Raw genomic sequence first — 14,172 nt, 5'->3', positions numbered from 1 at the left:
CATTTTACTGCTGAGCAGCCTGTCATCTGGAAAGTGCCCAGGTGTGGAATTTGCTTCCTCACAGGGCAGACTTTCTTTGTTCGGAGGAGGCAGAAGAGGTCCGGTTTTGAAAGGGGCTGCTGCTGCTGCCGCCGCCGCTGCTCTTAAAAAACGTGCTGGGAGATCACTTCCATCTTGTTGGCTGCTGTACCGAAGTCCAAGGATTGCCCCTCCGGAGTGAGGGGGGCCAAGGGACGAGTGGGCAGGCTGCTTCCTGACACTTCTGTGTCCTGGTGCCGGGGTTCCTCCTTGCTGGTACCAACTGGGGGAAATGTCTTGGGGACGTGCTGCTGTTTTGTGGTGAAAGGCAGGTCAGACATTTTGCGACTCACAGAGTGCTGCCCAGAGAAGAGAGCCTGCCGTCCTGGCCAGCCTGGGCATTTCCAAGATCCGCCAGTTGCAAGCCATGCCACGGTCCGGGTCTCCTCCTTGCCAAGCAGTTGAACCCCAGAAAGATCAGCTGGCTGCAGGGAGTGGATCCCGGGGATGGCCACCTTCCAAGAGGCCGCATAGGGTGGGAGAGCTCTTCCTTTGGGCCCGAGGAGTCAGACAAACTCTCACGGCTTTGCTGCCTCAGTCAGCCCCCACCTGTGGCTCTTTGCCAGAGTCTCCCCAGCGAGAGAGAGAGGGGCCTGGGCTGGCCAGGGAAGGGGTGGCTCGCAAGCAGAAGCCCCACCACACCTGGGGCGCAACTGGCATGGGCTTGGGCAGCAGGACGGGAGGCCACCTCGCCCGGCTCTGGTCTGCGTCCTCTCCAGAGGCTCCTCCTAAAGCAACCCACATGCACATGCTCCGACTTCAATAGGAGACCTCTTTTGAAAAATGGCAACACATTTTATTCGTGATTCGCTTTTGTCCAAAGGTTTCTTGACAAGAAAATAGGTGATCCACTTGAGAGGGAGATGGTTTTTTGCTGGTACATAAGAAACCCATTACACATCTAAGTGGGGGAGGGGGCGAAGAATCCCAACAAAAACTTTCTCCTTCCCTTGGAGCCAGTGTGGTCAGCTGTCACAGGCCTGCACGGAGCCTCCAAATGTGCTTAATCAAAGCCAGGCCTATACCAGGCGCGGTGCAGGGAGCCTTTAGCTGGGGGCAAGCAAGACATGTGGGGAGAGGGAGGGACTCCCCACCCAGCCACATGTCAAATGGCCTGTGCCGTGCGCATTAACACACAGGTCCAAGATGCGGTGCGCGCACACAGAGGAGACCAAGTTAACTGCTAGGGAGCCTGGGGAGGGATCTGAGCCCCACAGTAGGACCACACCAGCATCCTGAACTGGCCTGATGATGGGGCCAGCCGGTGAGCCAGAGTGGCATCAGCCTCTTCAAGGCACGGACCCGGACCGAGACCTTTCCTTGGCCTCCCAGTGGGCTCCTCCATCTCCTTCCCAGACCCACTCTGCCTCTCTAGGACAGGCTGCTTCTCCCAGCTGGAGCAGATTGCCCGCTGCCCGTCGTTTTGAAGACGCTCTTTTATTTGCAATGCAGGCAGCCGGATCTGCTCCGCTTCCCAAAGCCGCCCCGCGGTGCTTTCAGAGCTTAGGCCAAGTGAGCCACTCCCTCTGGGTGCGCCTGGACTAAGCTGGTGCTGCAGAACCATCGGTGGCTCAGGTCGGTCTGTGGAAGTGAGCCTTGCAGGGCCTCAGGACTGGCGGTCTGAGTCGGGCAAAGCTCTGAGCAGCACCTCTGCCTCGAGGGGACAGTTGGCTTCTCCGAGGCCCCTGGCTGGCCGCTGTGGGAGGAAGCCGGAGGCTGGACTTTGGCCTCATCCAGCAGGCCTGACCTTTCTCTCCGCGGGAGCTCTGCGGCCTTTGGGGGTGCTCTTCTCTGGGCGGTGGTGGCCTGTTGGGTCAGGGCCACACTTTGATCATCTGGCATAACAGAAGAGACGTCAAAGTGCCAGACGCCTGTTCTTCGAGGCAAAGGGGCCGACAGACACGGGGGCTCTTTGCGTTTCTTTCCCCTCGCATCTCTTCCACTTGGGGTCCATTTGGGGGCCGTCCACCTTCCTGCCTTCTCCTCGTTCCTCCTTCCGTCATCTCGCGGCCCCGCAGTGGCTTCAGATGCCTCGTCCTTCTGGGGTGAGATGGAGCCTGCGGTGTGAGAAACGGCCCCGCTCCCAACTTTCCCACGGGATGGCCCGTTTGGACGGAGGGCAGAGGCCCCAGAGCCTTGGGAGCTGGGAAACCGACAGCTGGGGAGCTCTTCATTCCAGAGCTCTCCAAAGAAGGAAATCTGCCTCCAAACGGCTCTGCCCCACTCAGGGGCCCGGAGGGATTTTTAGGAAAACAGTCATAAATCAACAAAGAGCTGGAGACAGACTGAGGCATGAGGGGAGGGTTCCCCCAATATTCTCCCCACCTTTGCTCTGTTGTTGCAGCTGCCCTCCGCCTCTGTCCCCAGAGGCCCCACTCATGCTTTCACTTTCTGGTGCCTTTCTGAGTTCCATGGCCTGAGTGACCAGAAAGGCCATCAAGCCACAGGGCTTCTCCGCTGCGGGAGGCTGCTGTTCCCGCCACATTGCCGAGACCCCGTATTCCTCCGCCCAGCCACTCTGCCTTGCCCAGTTCCCGCAAACCTCAGCCTCCCTTCCCCAGTAAGGCACCCAGAATGCAATGCACAGCCCTAGTCCAGGGTCAGTGGGGGCTCATCCTAACGAGGGGGGGCCTCAAGGGAGGCCGCTCAGGTTGCTCCTCTCTCTCCCTTCCCGCCCCAAGAGCCACACGGCCTCCATGCCATTCGAGTAACCAATTCAATTAACTGCACAGCTCTACCTGATGAATGGCCAGCCTGCAGGCAGTGTGGCTCTCGAGGCAGGGTGGGAGAGGGAGGAGCCACCTGAGCGGCCTCCTTTGGCACACACACACCCCACTCCTTAGGATGAGCCACGACTTCAGCTGGGGCTGCCTGGGGGGCCCCTCTCGGACTGCATGGCAGGAAGAGAGAAAGCCCCCAGCTGCCCCATGGCCAAGAGTCCCTCCCTTCCTTGGCGGAAGCCCCCAGTGGCCTTCTCCAGTGCAGTGGGAGGCTCCAACCATGGCGCAGGCCGCCGCCTTCCTCAGCTGCTCCCGTCCCTCCCGGATGGAGCGGGTCTCTCCATGCCCTGCCTGGCCAAGGAGGCTCCCCGCTTTGCTCTTCAAAATGGAGCCTGGGATCCACCCCCTGCCGCCCACCCACCCTTTAGTTCCTTGGCCAGTTGGCCAGGCAGCCTTTGTCTCCACATCCTCCCTCTGCTGCAGAGAGACCGGCGGGGTGGGGACAGGTGGGGACGCTAAGCTACCTGTCGGTGGGCTCTGACTGGTGCCGGCGCCTTCTGCGTTGCTGCGTGAGCATTAACCAAGGGAGGCTGCATTTGCCTCCCAGTCGCGCCGAAGGCGTGCACACGAGCTGCGTTGGCACCGCCATAGAGAGACCTCCCCTGTCCGAGCAGTGCCGGGTAATTGCACCCCTTACCCGCCAGCGGGGTCCCCGTCCTGTCAAGAATGCCAAGGCCCCCAAGACAATGGAGGTGGCCCCAGATGCCCCCAGAGCCTCTGCGTGGCCTTCCCCCCATGGGCTGTGCTTTGCTCGGGGGGGGGGCTCCCTTCCCACTCTCCCTCCTCCTTCCTTGCGCAAACACTCTGCAGCCATTTCTGCACAGCGCCAAGCCCCCCCCCCATGAGAGGTCCATCCCCCCCCCAACACACAGCAGCTTTGTCTTTGAAACCTCCCCCAGAGATGAAGGGGAGTGCCTGCCCTGTGGAGAGGCACACAGAGGAGGCTCTCCATGGGGAGAAGCTGGGCTGCTGCTCTCCTGAGCTCCCCAAAGCAACCCCGCTGGTTTCCAGGCAGGCACTCCTTCTGGGGGGCCAGTTGGCCGGACTGGGCAGGGCTCTAAGCAGCCCAGGGACCCCCACCCCGCGCAGATTTGCCACGCCAGCAGGGTGGTGGGGCAGCTTCCCCACCAGTCACCAGATACTGCTCCATGCTCCCCGTGGAGGCCCACCAAAGGAGGCATCTGCAGTCACCAAAAAGACCTCGAAGGGTTCAGCCCAATAAGCCGGACGTTCTGGAGGCCCCCCGCCTTCCGGCTTGCTGCAGCTCGTGGCCCCCGGCCGGTGAGTCGGGTACCTTTCATTATTGCTCCGGGAAGCCCAGCTGGCAGCTGTGCGGCCCAGATCCCTTTGCCTGGCCCAGCCCACGATGGGAAGGCAAAGGCCTGGCCCCATCGCTGGTGCTTCCTTTGGAGACTTCCAGCAACGCCCTCTCCCTGAAGCGGCCCTTGAAGACGCTGCTCCGGAGAGCTCCTCCGTTGGTGCAGGATGCTCCCGTGCAGCTCTGGCCGTCAGGCCTCAGTGCAAGCAAGCCGTATTCACTGATTTGAGAAATTATTTGTAAAAATATTGGGGGGTGGGAGTGGGGAGAAATGCCGGGGGGGGGAGGCCTGCCCTAGTCCCCCTGGGTACAGATCTGGTGAGTGCCCCACATCCACCCTGGCCCTTTTGGTGGCCACCTCACCAGGCGAGAGTGCTGGCGGAGGAGCACGGGATGTGCTGGTGGAGGTGGAGGTGGTGGTGCTCCCCCAGTTCCTGGGGCCTGAACCTCCCCTGGACAGGGGGTGGTGCAGAGTGCGGCATGCCAGGGACTCCGAAGAAGAACGGGATTCCCCACACATGCCAAGCTGCCCGCTCGAAGCCGCCGCGGGGCGAGGGATCTCCAAAGGGGGCAAGGCGGACTCCATGGCTCACACCGCAAACACCCCGGGGCCTCGACGGAGCCCCCAAGCTGCCCAGCTGCTGCCCCTGTGGCTGGGAAATGGCTTGTCTGGAGGATCCACCCCTGCTGGCTTTCCGTTTTGGTCTCCTTGGGGCAGAACCGGTCCATCCAGGGGCAGAGGAGGAGGAGGAGGAGGAGGGGCTGCTCCAGAGAGCCAGGCCAGAAACCAGTCCTTTGTCCTCCATGTGGGGAGGGGGCGCATCTGTGTGTAATTAGGCAGTAATTTCATGATCTCTTCCGTATCCTGGGATTGAATGCCGAAGACGGAGCATTTGCATAAATAGCTAAAACCTCTTCCCCACCCCCACCCCCACCTCTCCCTCTTCCTGGTGGGGCATCATCCTGCCTGCCCCAGCTGGGCCTGCCTCCTGCCCTTCCCAGGGCTCTTCCTGGGCCTCTCCTGACCCTGGGGTGGGGAAGGCGGGGTGCCCTCCAAGGCCGCTCTTCCCGGCAGGAAGCGGCCGGGAATCCGATTCCAGCAGCAGCAAATGGCTGACAAGCCAGCGCAGGAGGGGGGGAGGGAGGGAGGGGGGAGGGCTGCTCCCCCCTCCACCAGCTAGCTCCCTCCCCCCCCGCGCAAAAGGCAGCAGCATCAAGTCAGCCTCGGAATGACATGATTGCAACTCGCCCCCCCTCCAGCCGGCATTAGTATTCATGGTGCATCTGACTCCAGAGAGGATTAATAGACTCTGATGCCTAATATCCTGGAGAACAATTAATTTGCCCACAGTTTTGTCATGGTTGAAAGTCAAATGCTGGAACCGATCGATGCCGGGAGAGCGGCCTGCTGCAGCCCTTCTGCTGGGGCTGCATTTTAATTTCCCCATCATTTCCTGCCAGCCCCCCAGCAGCCCCCCAAACGCCGCCACCACCACCGCCGCCCTTGCTCTTCTCCGGCTTTCCTCCTCGTAGATCTAAAGGCCTCTTTCCCAACACACACACACAACACACACACAGACACCCCTAACAAAAACCTCTCTTCTTCTCAAAGCAAGCCAGACCCTGTGAGGAGCGAGGCCCTTGCAGGAGAATCCAAGATGGATGAGGAGGAGGCGGGGGGCAGGGCCCAGCAGCAACACCCACCGCCGCCTCCCTCCCTCTGCCCTTCCAGAGGGGAAATCCGACCCTCTTCTTTCTCCAAAGCCCCAGAGATGAGGCCGGGCAAAGGGGGGCAGCAGGACTTTGCCCTGGAGTAGCACAATGCAAGGCCATTTTTCACAGGGCGGGTGAAGGAGGAGGACAAAGCAGCGCAGGAGCCTACTCGGCAGGGCTGGCAGCGCTGGGCAGCGACCCCCAGGGCGGCTTCACCCCAAGGCAGGCAGGGGGCCGCAGCTGGCCCGGAGAGCAAAACAGCCCCACACTCTTTCTCCTCGCCCTCTTTCTTCCGTTTCTGTGTGAAAGGGAGAAGGAACTGGCGGGGTGAGGTCCAGGGTTGCCAACTGCCCCTCATTCGGCAGGATGTCCCTCGTGTCAGGGAGGAGATGTTGGTCCCTGGAGGGGCATTTTGGTGGCGGGGGCAGCCGCTTCTCATTGGGAGAAGTTTCAGGCTGAAAAGTAGTATCACTTGAATATGTTCTAAGACATAACAATGCTGGCATTAGTCACTTACACACAATCCAGTGACAGGCGCTTGATTCCCACCGCATACACCTCCAGCCCGCCACCCCCCCAGCCAGCCCGCCCCCCACTTGTGTCCCTCATTCTGGCAATGAAATGTCCCAGATTCAACAGCCAGAGAGAAAGCAGGAGGAGGGGAGCCCCCCCCCCACACACACACACCGCGTGGCTCTTGGCCTCAGGCAGCAACATGAGGCCACCCAGGACCCTCCAAGGGGGGGGGGGGGCTGCTGAGCCCGGAGCCCACCTCTGTGCCCACGGCCGGCCGGCCTTCACATGGGATGGCCAAGTCCCTCTCGCAGCGCCCACCCAGGCTGGGCAAGGGCCATGGAAGGCTCCGCCCGGCTCTCTTTCTTTCCCCTTGCTATGGGTCACCATCCCCTTTCTAGAGGGGAAGGCAGCCTCGGTTGAATCCTTTGGAGACGGGCAGCGGGGCTGGGGGCTGGTGGAGGGCAGCCCTCGGTCCCTGCGCACAGCTGCCTCCGCTGCCCGGCTGTGCCCCACCCCCCTGGCCCCAGTCCCTGGCTGCCTGCTCTCCTGAGCGCCACACTGGCCTGCCCCTGGCCACGATGCCTCTGGCCCCTCTTCCGGCTGCTTGCAAAGGAGGCCGGCCGGCCAAGGAAACCGGCAGGGGCCAGTCGAAGCAGACGCTTACTTGCCCAGCTGCTCTTGGGCGAAATGGTGGAGATCCACCGCGGTTTGACCAGCACTGCCTGGAAATTCTGAGTTCTCCCTGTCAACTCTGCAGGGCTCAGCTAGCCTGATTAACTCTTTAACCAGGACCACTGGGGTTGTGTGAACGCAGCCCTCTTACATCTGTGCTGGAAAGCTGAGCAGAAGATGAAAGTCTCCCTCCTCCTCCTCCTCCTCCTCCAGTCTTCACTATCCAACAGCAGATGTGTAGAAACGTGTGTCTTCGTTCAGCTTAAAGGGAACTTTCAGCACAACGGGTCTGATCAGGTGGACTTTAGTGCCACGGACGCTCACACCACAGCGACTGTGCTGGAGATGCCACAGGCCTCTGAGTTGTGTCGGCTGCGTCACATCTTCCCTCTGGACTCTGCAGGGAGCAGATATTCTGCAAGGAACTCTGTTTCTAATCCAACACTGCAGTTGCTGTTTTCATTTTAATTTGCTTGCAGGGAGGCTGAGCTTCAGCAGCAAAGCAATTGATTTAGCAAGCTCAGCTCTTAGGAACATAGGAAGCTGCCACATACCCAGTCAGACCCTTGGTCCTCGCGGTAAAGCCTGGCTGTCTGGAAATGCTCCAAGCCCCGACATCCGGCCGCCCGAGTGGCTGGGTGCATCCAGGGGCCCGAATGGCAGCCAGCGGTGCCTGGAAATGGGGGAGCAGGACTGGGCTGCCCAGCTAGCCAAGCCAAGCCTTCTTCACTCCACCACCACCACCACCAGCACCACCAGCACCACCACCAGGCATCCGGAGCTCGAGTGCCTCCATCTCTTGTTCGGATGCCACTAGAAAGCAGCGGATCGGAGAGTCGTCTGACTGTCCCACAGGAATGGGCTGCCCCCTCCCTCCGCAACCTCCCCTCACGCCCTGCAGCCTCTTCAGGGCCAGGCTGCCAGGGAGAGAGAAGGGGGTGCCGGCCCTCCTCTTCCCCCCCCCGCGGGGGTGTGGGGGCCCCTCCACCCTGGGCTCCCTTCCGCTCCCTTCTGGGCCGCATTTCTGCTCTCCCCCGGGTGAATTACGTGCGCGGTCTCTCTTGTCTCCATGGAACTGCCCCATCCATTTCCTCCCATGAGCAGGTGCTGCGAAATATAATGTCCCTGATTCCCAGGATCTGATTAAACTGTCATCTCTTGGGAGCCACCTCAATAACTCCTCCTCAGGAAGGGGCTGCCGAGGACGCCCCCCCCCCACCGCGCGCACTCACCCTGCGAGGAGGAGGAGGAGGAGGCCGGAGAGAAGAAGGGCCTGGCGGAGGCATTTCCTTTACGCCCGCTGGAAGGGCTGCCGATGACCCCTTGCGGCCTGAGCAGAAGGCCGGACCTCCTCAGCCCCCTGCACCACCGTCAGCGTGTGGGGTGCGGCACCCACACACCCAACCCCCTTGCCCAAGAGCAGGCCAAGCCGCTCCAGAGGGCCTCGGAAGCGCGACTCCTCCTGCGGCCGGGCTGACTAGCCAAGGGGTGGCGGCAATGCTCCCTCTGCCCTGCTGCCGCCTTCGTGCCCTGGGCCTCCTGCTGCAAACCCTGTCAGCACAGCTGCTCCCTTGCCCTGGAAGGGGGCTCCAAATTCTCTCCCCCGCCCTCACTTCTCCGCTTGGTTCCGGGTTGCCTCCAGGTTGCTTCCAGGGCGAGAAGAAGATCACACCGCAGCCCGCGGCCCGGCAGAGGGTGCTTTCTTGCTTGGCTCGGCCCCACCGACGGGCCGCCTTGAGGGTGGCCCTCTTCTGGCTCTCCAAATCGGGGTGCCTAATTTGCATATTATGTAAATTGGCTTGAAAATCATCTTTGAGCCGAATAGTGACTGCACCACGTTTTGCTCCACAACTCCGCTTTTGAAGGGCAGGAGCTCTGCTTATTTTTCCCCTTTTCTCTTTTTAATGAAAGCTGAAATCTGGGCGAATCTGGGTGAGATGCTTAAAAGCTGGGCGGAACCCAAAATCTCAGAGGGCCTGGCAACCCTAGCTGCGTTGGGCTCTGAAGGCTCCTCCTGGAACCCCGATTCCTGGCTCTATGTGCTCACAGAGCAGCCAGGTTGACCCCAAAGTCCCTGCAGGCAACCGGGGAGGACGCCGGACACAATGGGGGCTCCTCGTGGCTCCCCTCTCAGGCAGCAGCTGAGCGGCTCCATGTGGAGGCACCAGGCAGCGGAGGCTCCTCAGAAGGGCCTGCCCCACTGGCCCCCCTCCCCAGGCATGAGGCCTCGTCTCGGGACCCCCAGCCCGGACAGAGACTCCACTTGGGGGGAGCTCCTTGCGCACGGCAGGCTAACGAGACTCCGGTGTGTCTCGGCTGCAGCCTAAAATGGGAGGCCCGCCGGGCTCTCTTATCGCCCCGCTCCGCCACTAAATGTCCTAAGCAATCTTTTCTGAAGCAAAACGCGTCTTTAGAAGCAGAGGTGACCCCAGAAGTGATAAGTGAAGAGGTTCACCTGGAAGTCTGTTATCAGCTATTTGTGCCTGCCTCTGCCTCAGATTTCTCATTTCGATGTGACGGCAGCTGAAAATTGGATAGATACGGGCTTCACCTCAAACAAGACTTTCTCTTTTTGTCTTCAAGGGCAACTCCAGTGTTACACCCGCCGAGGTCACCGGGAAGCAGGAGGTGGCGGCTGGGGAGGAGGGTTTGCCCGGGGGGGGAGCACCCACACCCCCGCTGGGGCCGCCCGGGATGCTGTCCTGAGCATCATTGGCCGGGGGGGCGGGAGCATGGGCATCTCCGGAACAAGAGGCCAAGGCGGTTGTGGCGCTTCTAGGCGGGGCAGGAGAGGCTCGTCCTGAGGGGGCAGGGCGGGGGGGGAGGCACAGCAGCCTCTGCTTCCCGGCAGCAGCTCAGGTGGCTGCTCTCTCTCCCACCCCGCCTGCAGGCGGGCCATTCGTCAGGTAGAGCGGTATGGTTCGGGTTAGGATGGGGGTTAGGGTTAACCATGCACCTCTACCTGAGCAAGGGCCAGCCTGCAGGCAGCACAGGTCTCAGCGGGCTGGGAGAGAGAGGAGCTGAGCTGCTGTCGGCTGCCCTTTCCAGACCCACAAAGTGGGCAGAACACGTGTCTGGGGGCAGCCCTCCAACTGCCCCATGTGAATCCTGTTCACTGCTCCATGCGTGTGGAGCCAGCCGCCATGACACCCCCCCCCACTCCCCGTCTGTCTTTCTTGCACCCACTTGGAACACTGGAGAAAGGCCACCGAGCCCTGGGGCTGCCGACTTTGGGTTGGAAACAAATAATCGGGCCTCTTGGGCTGGGCTGGGCCGGGCCGGGTGGGGCCGAAGGGGCTGAGGGTCCGCCTGCAGAATCCAGAGTCGCCCCCGGCTGCCCCCCCCCCCACCGTGGCCAGCTCTCTGCCTGGGGGAAGCCCCGGGGCTGAGGGGCTCCTGTGGCCAGAGGAGGCGCTCAGCGGGGCCCAGCCTCCTTCTGGGCGCCGCTTGCAGCCAGGGAAGCAGCAGCAGCAGCAGCAGCGCCTGCTCGCTCCGGGGATGCGGCAGGCAGCCAGCCGGGGAGAGTAAACCCACACCGATGCTCCGGGTGGCCCTTCCAGCCCTGCCGTGCGCGTCGGGGGCAGAGCCGGCACCCAGGATGCGACGGCTCCCCTCTAATTGGGTTTGATTTGATTTTCGCCGCAGTGCTGTAATTATGAAAGCCTGCCATAATTATTGAAACACAACTAGAAGTATTTCATTATTAAAATACCCCCATGGCCCATTATTAATTCATTAAATAAATTTGGATTATGTCTCTCAATAATTAATGCGCTGAAGTTTATTCTGCGGATTCTTTCTTTTATTCGGAGTTGTTGGCTTGAAAGAGAGCTGGGCACAGCGGGGGGCGGCCGGCAGCCCCCGAAGCGCCCACCCAAGGAGGGTCCCGCCCGGAGTTGGGGAGCAGGCTTAGCCGCAGGGCGTTTCCCAGGCGTGGGGCAACACCCACCCCCCCACCCACCCCTCCTTTCCTCAGGAGGAGAGGGGAGGCAGGCGTGGAGGGTGCCCGGCCAGCTCTGAGCCAGTCCCGAGGGCGGCAGGGAGCAAGCCAGCTCGTCTTCTGGGCTGAGTCCCCTTTGTTTGGCTTGATGCTGCAGCTGCATCCTAAGTGGCATTCTAAACTCGAACCCAATGAAACTGACGCGGTAATGTTTGGCATAGGGCAGCCTGAAAGCTACCGTCATCAAACAGTCGGCTGCTGTATTTAAAAACAGCACACACACTATTAAAGGCAGCAGAAAATTCAGCACCAAACATGGAGTGCCAGCATGAAAGGGTTTTCTGAGCCCATCCAAAAGCAGGAAGAGAAGGAGCTGGTCAGAACTCCCTTGGGGAGAGATCCCCAGAACTGCGGCATCACCACCAAGAAGGCCCCGTCCCTGGTACCCACCAGTCAAATGTCTCCTCAGGCTCGGCCAAAGGCCCTCTGAAGCTGGGGTGGGGTCTTCTGCTGCCGGAGGAGGCCTCTTGACCATGCAGGCACCCTTCGCGGAGCCCCCACTCCCTGTCCTTGGAGCACCCTGCAGTCCTGTGTAGACTGAGAGGGGGGTCAGGGTTTGGGGCCCCGCTGCCCTTGGGCAGTGAGGGGGACTCGTGGTTGGTGGCCCAGCCATGCTTTGGACACCAGGGGGCTGCTGGGCCCTTGCTCTTTGGTCTCAGGAAACGAGACATCCAGGTTAACTAACCATCACAATAGAAGAACTAATAAAACGGTTATGTAAAAGCCAAGAATAAAAACCTGGGAGGAAGGGACATCAGATGTCGGTGCTCTCTGCAAACGCTTCCTGAAATTGAAGGGTTTTCGACTGAAGGTGTAAGGCAGGGAAAGAGGGAGTGACCCACACACCTCCCAAGGCGCCTCCACTGAGAGGATCTGGCCAGGCTGGGCCACTGAGAAGAGCACACACACACACACACACACAAAGACACACACCCTTGAGAGATCCTGGTGGCCCAAACCCTTTAGGGCTTTCAAGGGCAAAAGTGGCACTTTGAACTGTGCTTGGGAAAGCGATACAATCGTCGTGATCCTGTCAGGAGGCTTAAGAAAAGAACACGCCTATCAGCCCCAAGCCAGTTTCATGAGGTCAGTGAAAGGGAATGAGAGGGACGCGGCGTATGTGGGGCCGAGTGCCAAAGGACACAACCTTCAGAGCCCGTCTCCGTAGATGCCTAAAAGCTCACCAGAAGCCCAGCCCAGATGTGGGGGGACGGCAGCAAGGCCTGGTGGGGGTCTCATGGGAACATGGGGGACATGAGCTCAGCACTGCTTGTGTGAGGTGCCCACCCTGGGGGGCTACTGATGGGTCCGCAGCGCAGCGTGGCTAGCAGGGTGGGCTGCTTGTCTTCCTCTAGCCACCGCCATCTGCCCTGCAGGGGCTCAGCTCAATGACCTGTCCCTCCCGGCTCTATGAGCCAGTTGGTTCCGGCACGGAAGGGGCACGGCCGGAGCCCGGCGACCCCTGGAGCCCTGCCTGAAGCTCCTCACCCTCTGCCGCCGTTCCAGAGGTGTGGAGCCTGGGCGGGACGGCCAAACCGCAAACCAGCCCGGTCGGCCGACACTCCCCACTTGAAGCTGCTGTCTCTGCTGGAAGGACTAAGCAAGCGTCTGTCAGGATGAAAACAAGCAGGCGGAGTTGAAAAGGTTACCAGAAACTAATGGATTGCTCTTGGGTCTCTCTACAATGCTTTTGACCAAATAAGACTAATTTCAAAGAGGTTGGAGCCCTTCTGATTCATGCGCAGCCATCACGACTCAGACAGATAAAAGTGTCTTGGCCGCCTGACGCATTCAGCCACGAGCCAGGAGGATTCTGCTTTATGTCCACTCCCGTATCGGAGCACGCTGGCCTGGGAGACAATGGGGCATCCGCCCAGCAGGGACGGTGCCTTGCCAGGCTGCCTCAGCGCTGCCTCTGGCCACTCGGCCACCACCGCGGAGTGGACTGCCTGGGAGGATCCTTCCGGCAGCACCAGGGGAGCAGAGCAGGTGTGCCTGTCCAGCGGCAGCGGCAGCGGCGGCCATGAGGTGGGCGGGAGGGAGGGAAGGGGGACAGTAAGGAGGCGAGCCGAGAGGCGGGTGCCAGAAATGGAATTTCCAGCACGAAGTGAGGGCAAAGCATTCGCGAGGAGGAGGTCAGGCCAGCCCTCCAATAAGTTATCCTGAGACATTGCTGGGTCTGCTTCACTGGAGGTGCTTGACAGCAAATGGGATGTGACACGTTGAGAAATGGGGAAGGAGGAGGAGGAAGAAGCAGGAGAAGGAGAAGGAAGCAGAGGAGGAGGAGCAGGAGGAGGGGGAGGAGGACAGTTGAGCATCTATGTGCGTCTGAAGGAGAGACCCAGCACGGGCGGGGGGGAGCCCTCCAGCCCCCTCCCCACTTTCCTGTGTCTCTGCCTTAGGATGTGTCTTGCTTAGGTGGGCGCTCGTCCTGGGTGCTGCCCCGATCACACGCTCACAACCGTGTCACGACGTGTCCGTTAAGTGTGCTTCCATATGGCCTGTGTTCCGAAACGGCCGTCGCTGCCCTGTCAGCAAGGTGCCGTCCACATTTCTGATGCCTTCCTTCGGAGTGTTTTAGTCTGACAACGTTGCAGGTGCGTTGCAAAAAAACCACCACCCCAAACCCAGCTGTCTTTTCCCATTGCAGGAGGGTTGCACAAGCTATTTATATTTTCAAAACAATCCTGCCGAGCCAAAGCATTTCACTGCTGAACAGCCAGTCATCTGGAAAGTGCCCACCTCGAGTGCCTCTATAAGTGGAAAGGCAGGCTACACATCCTCTTAAAAAAATTAATGGATGGCACGGCCCTGGAAACTTCTCGCCACGCAGGGAAGCAAGGAGAAGATCGCGAAGACAATTGCAGCATCCAAAACCCAGCCTGGGAATACTCAAGAACAAGCCCAGATTCCGGAACTCCCCCAAATGTCACGTGGTGCACTGTGGAATTTGCTGTGGCCAGGTCTGGATACAAATCTCCATCCAGCATGGCTCCAAGGAGCACGCACAGACGCCTGCTTCTGAAGGGAGACTCCATCCCTGATGGAACCAGAAGAGGAGCCCGGGAACAGGAGGGCTGACTCCGCTGGCCTCA

This window comes from Hemicordylus capensis, chromosome 15 (assembly GCF_027244095.1).
Source record: "Hemicordylus capensis ecotype Gifberg chromosome 15, rHemCap1.1.pri, whole genome shotgun sequence".
NCBI classification, from domain to species: Eukaryota; Metazoa; Chordata; class Lepidosauria; order Squamata; family Cordylidae; genus Hemicordylus; species Hemicordylus capensis.
Note: the sequence above shows the minus strand (reverse complement) of the source record.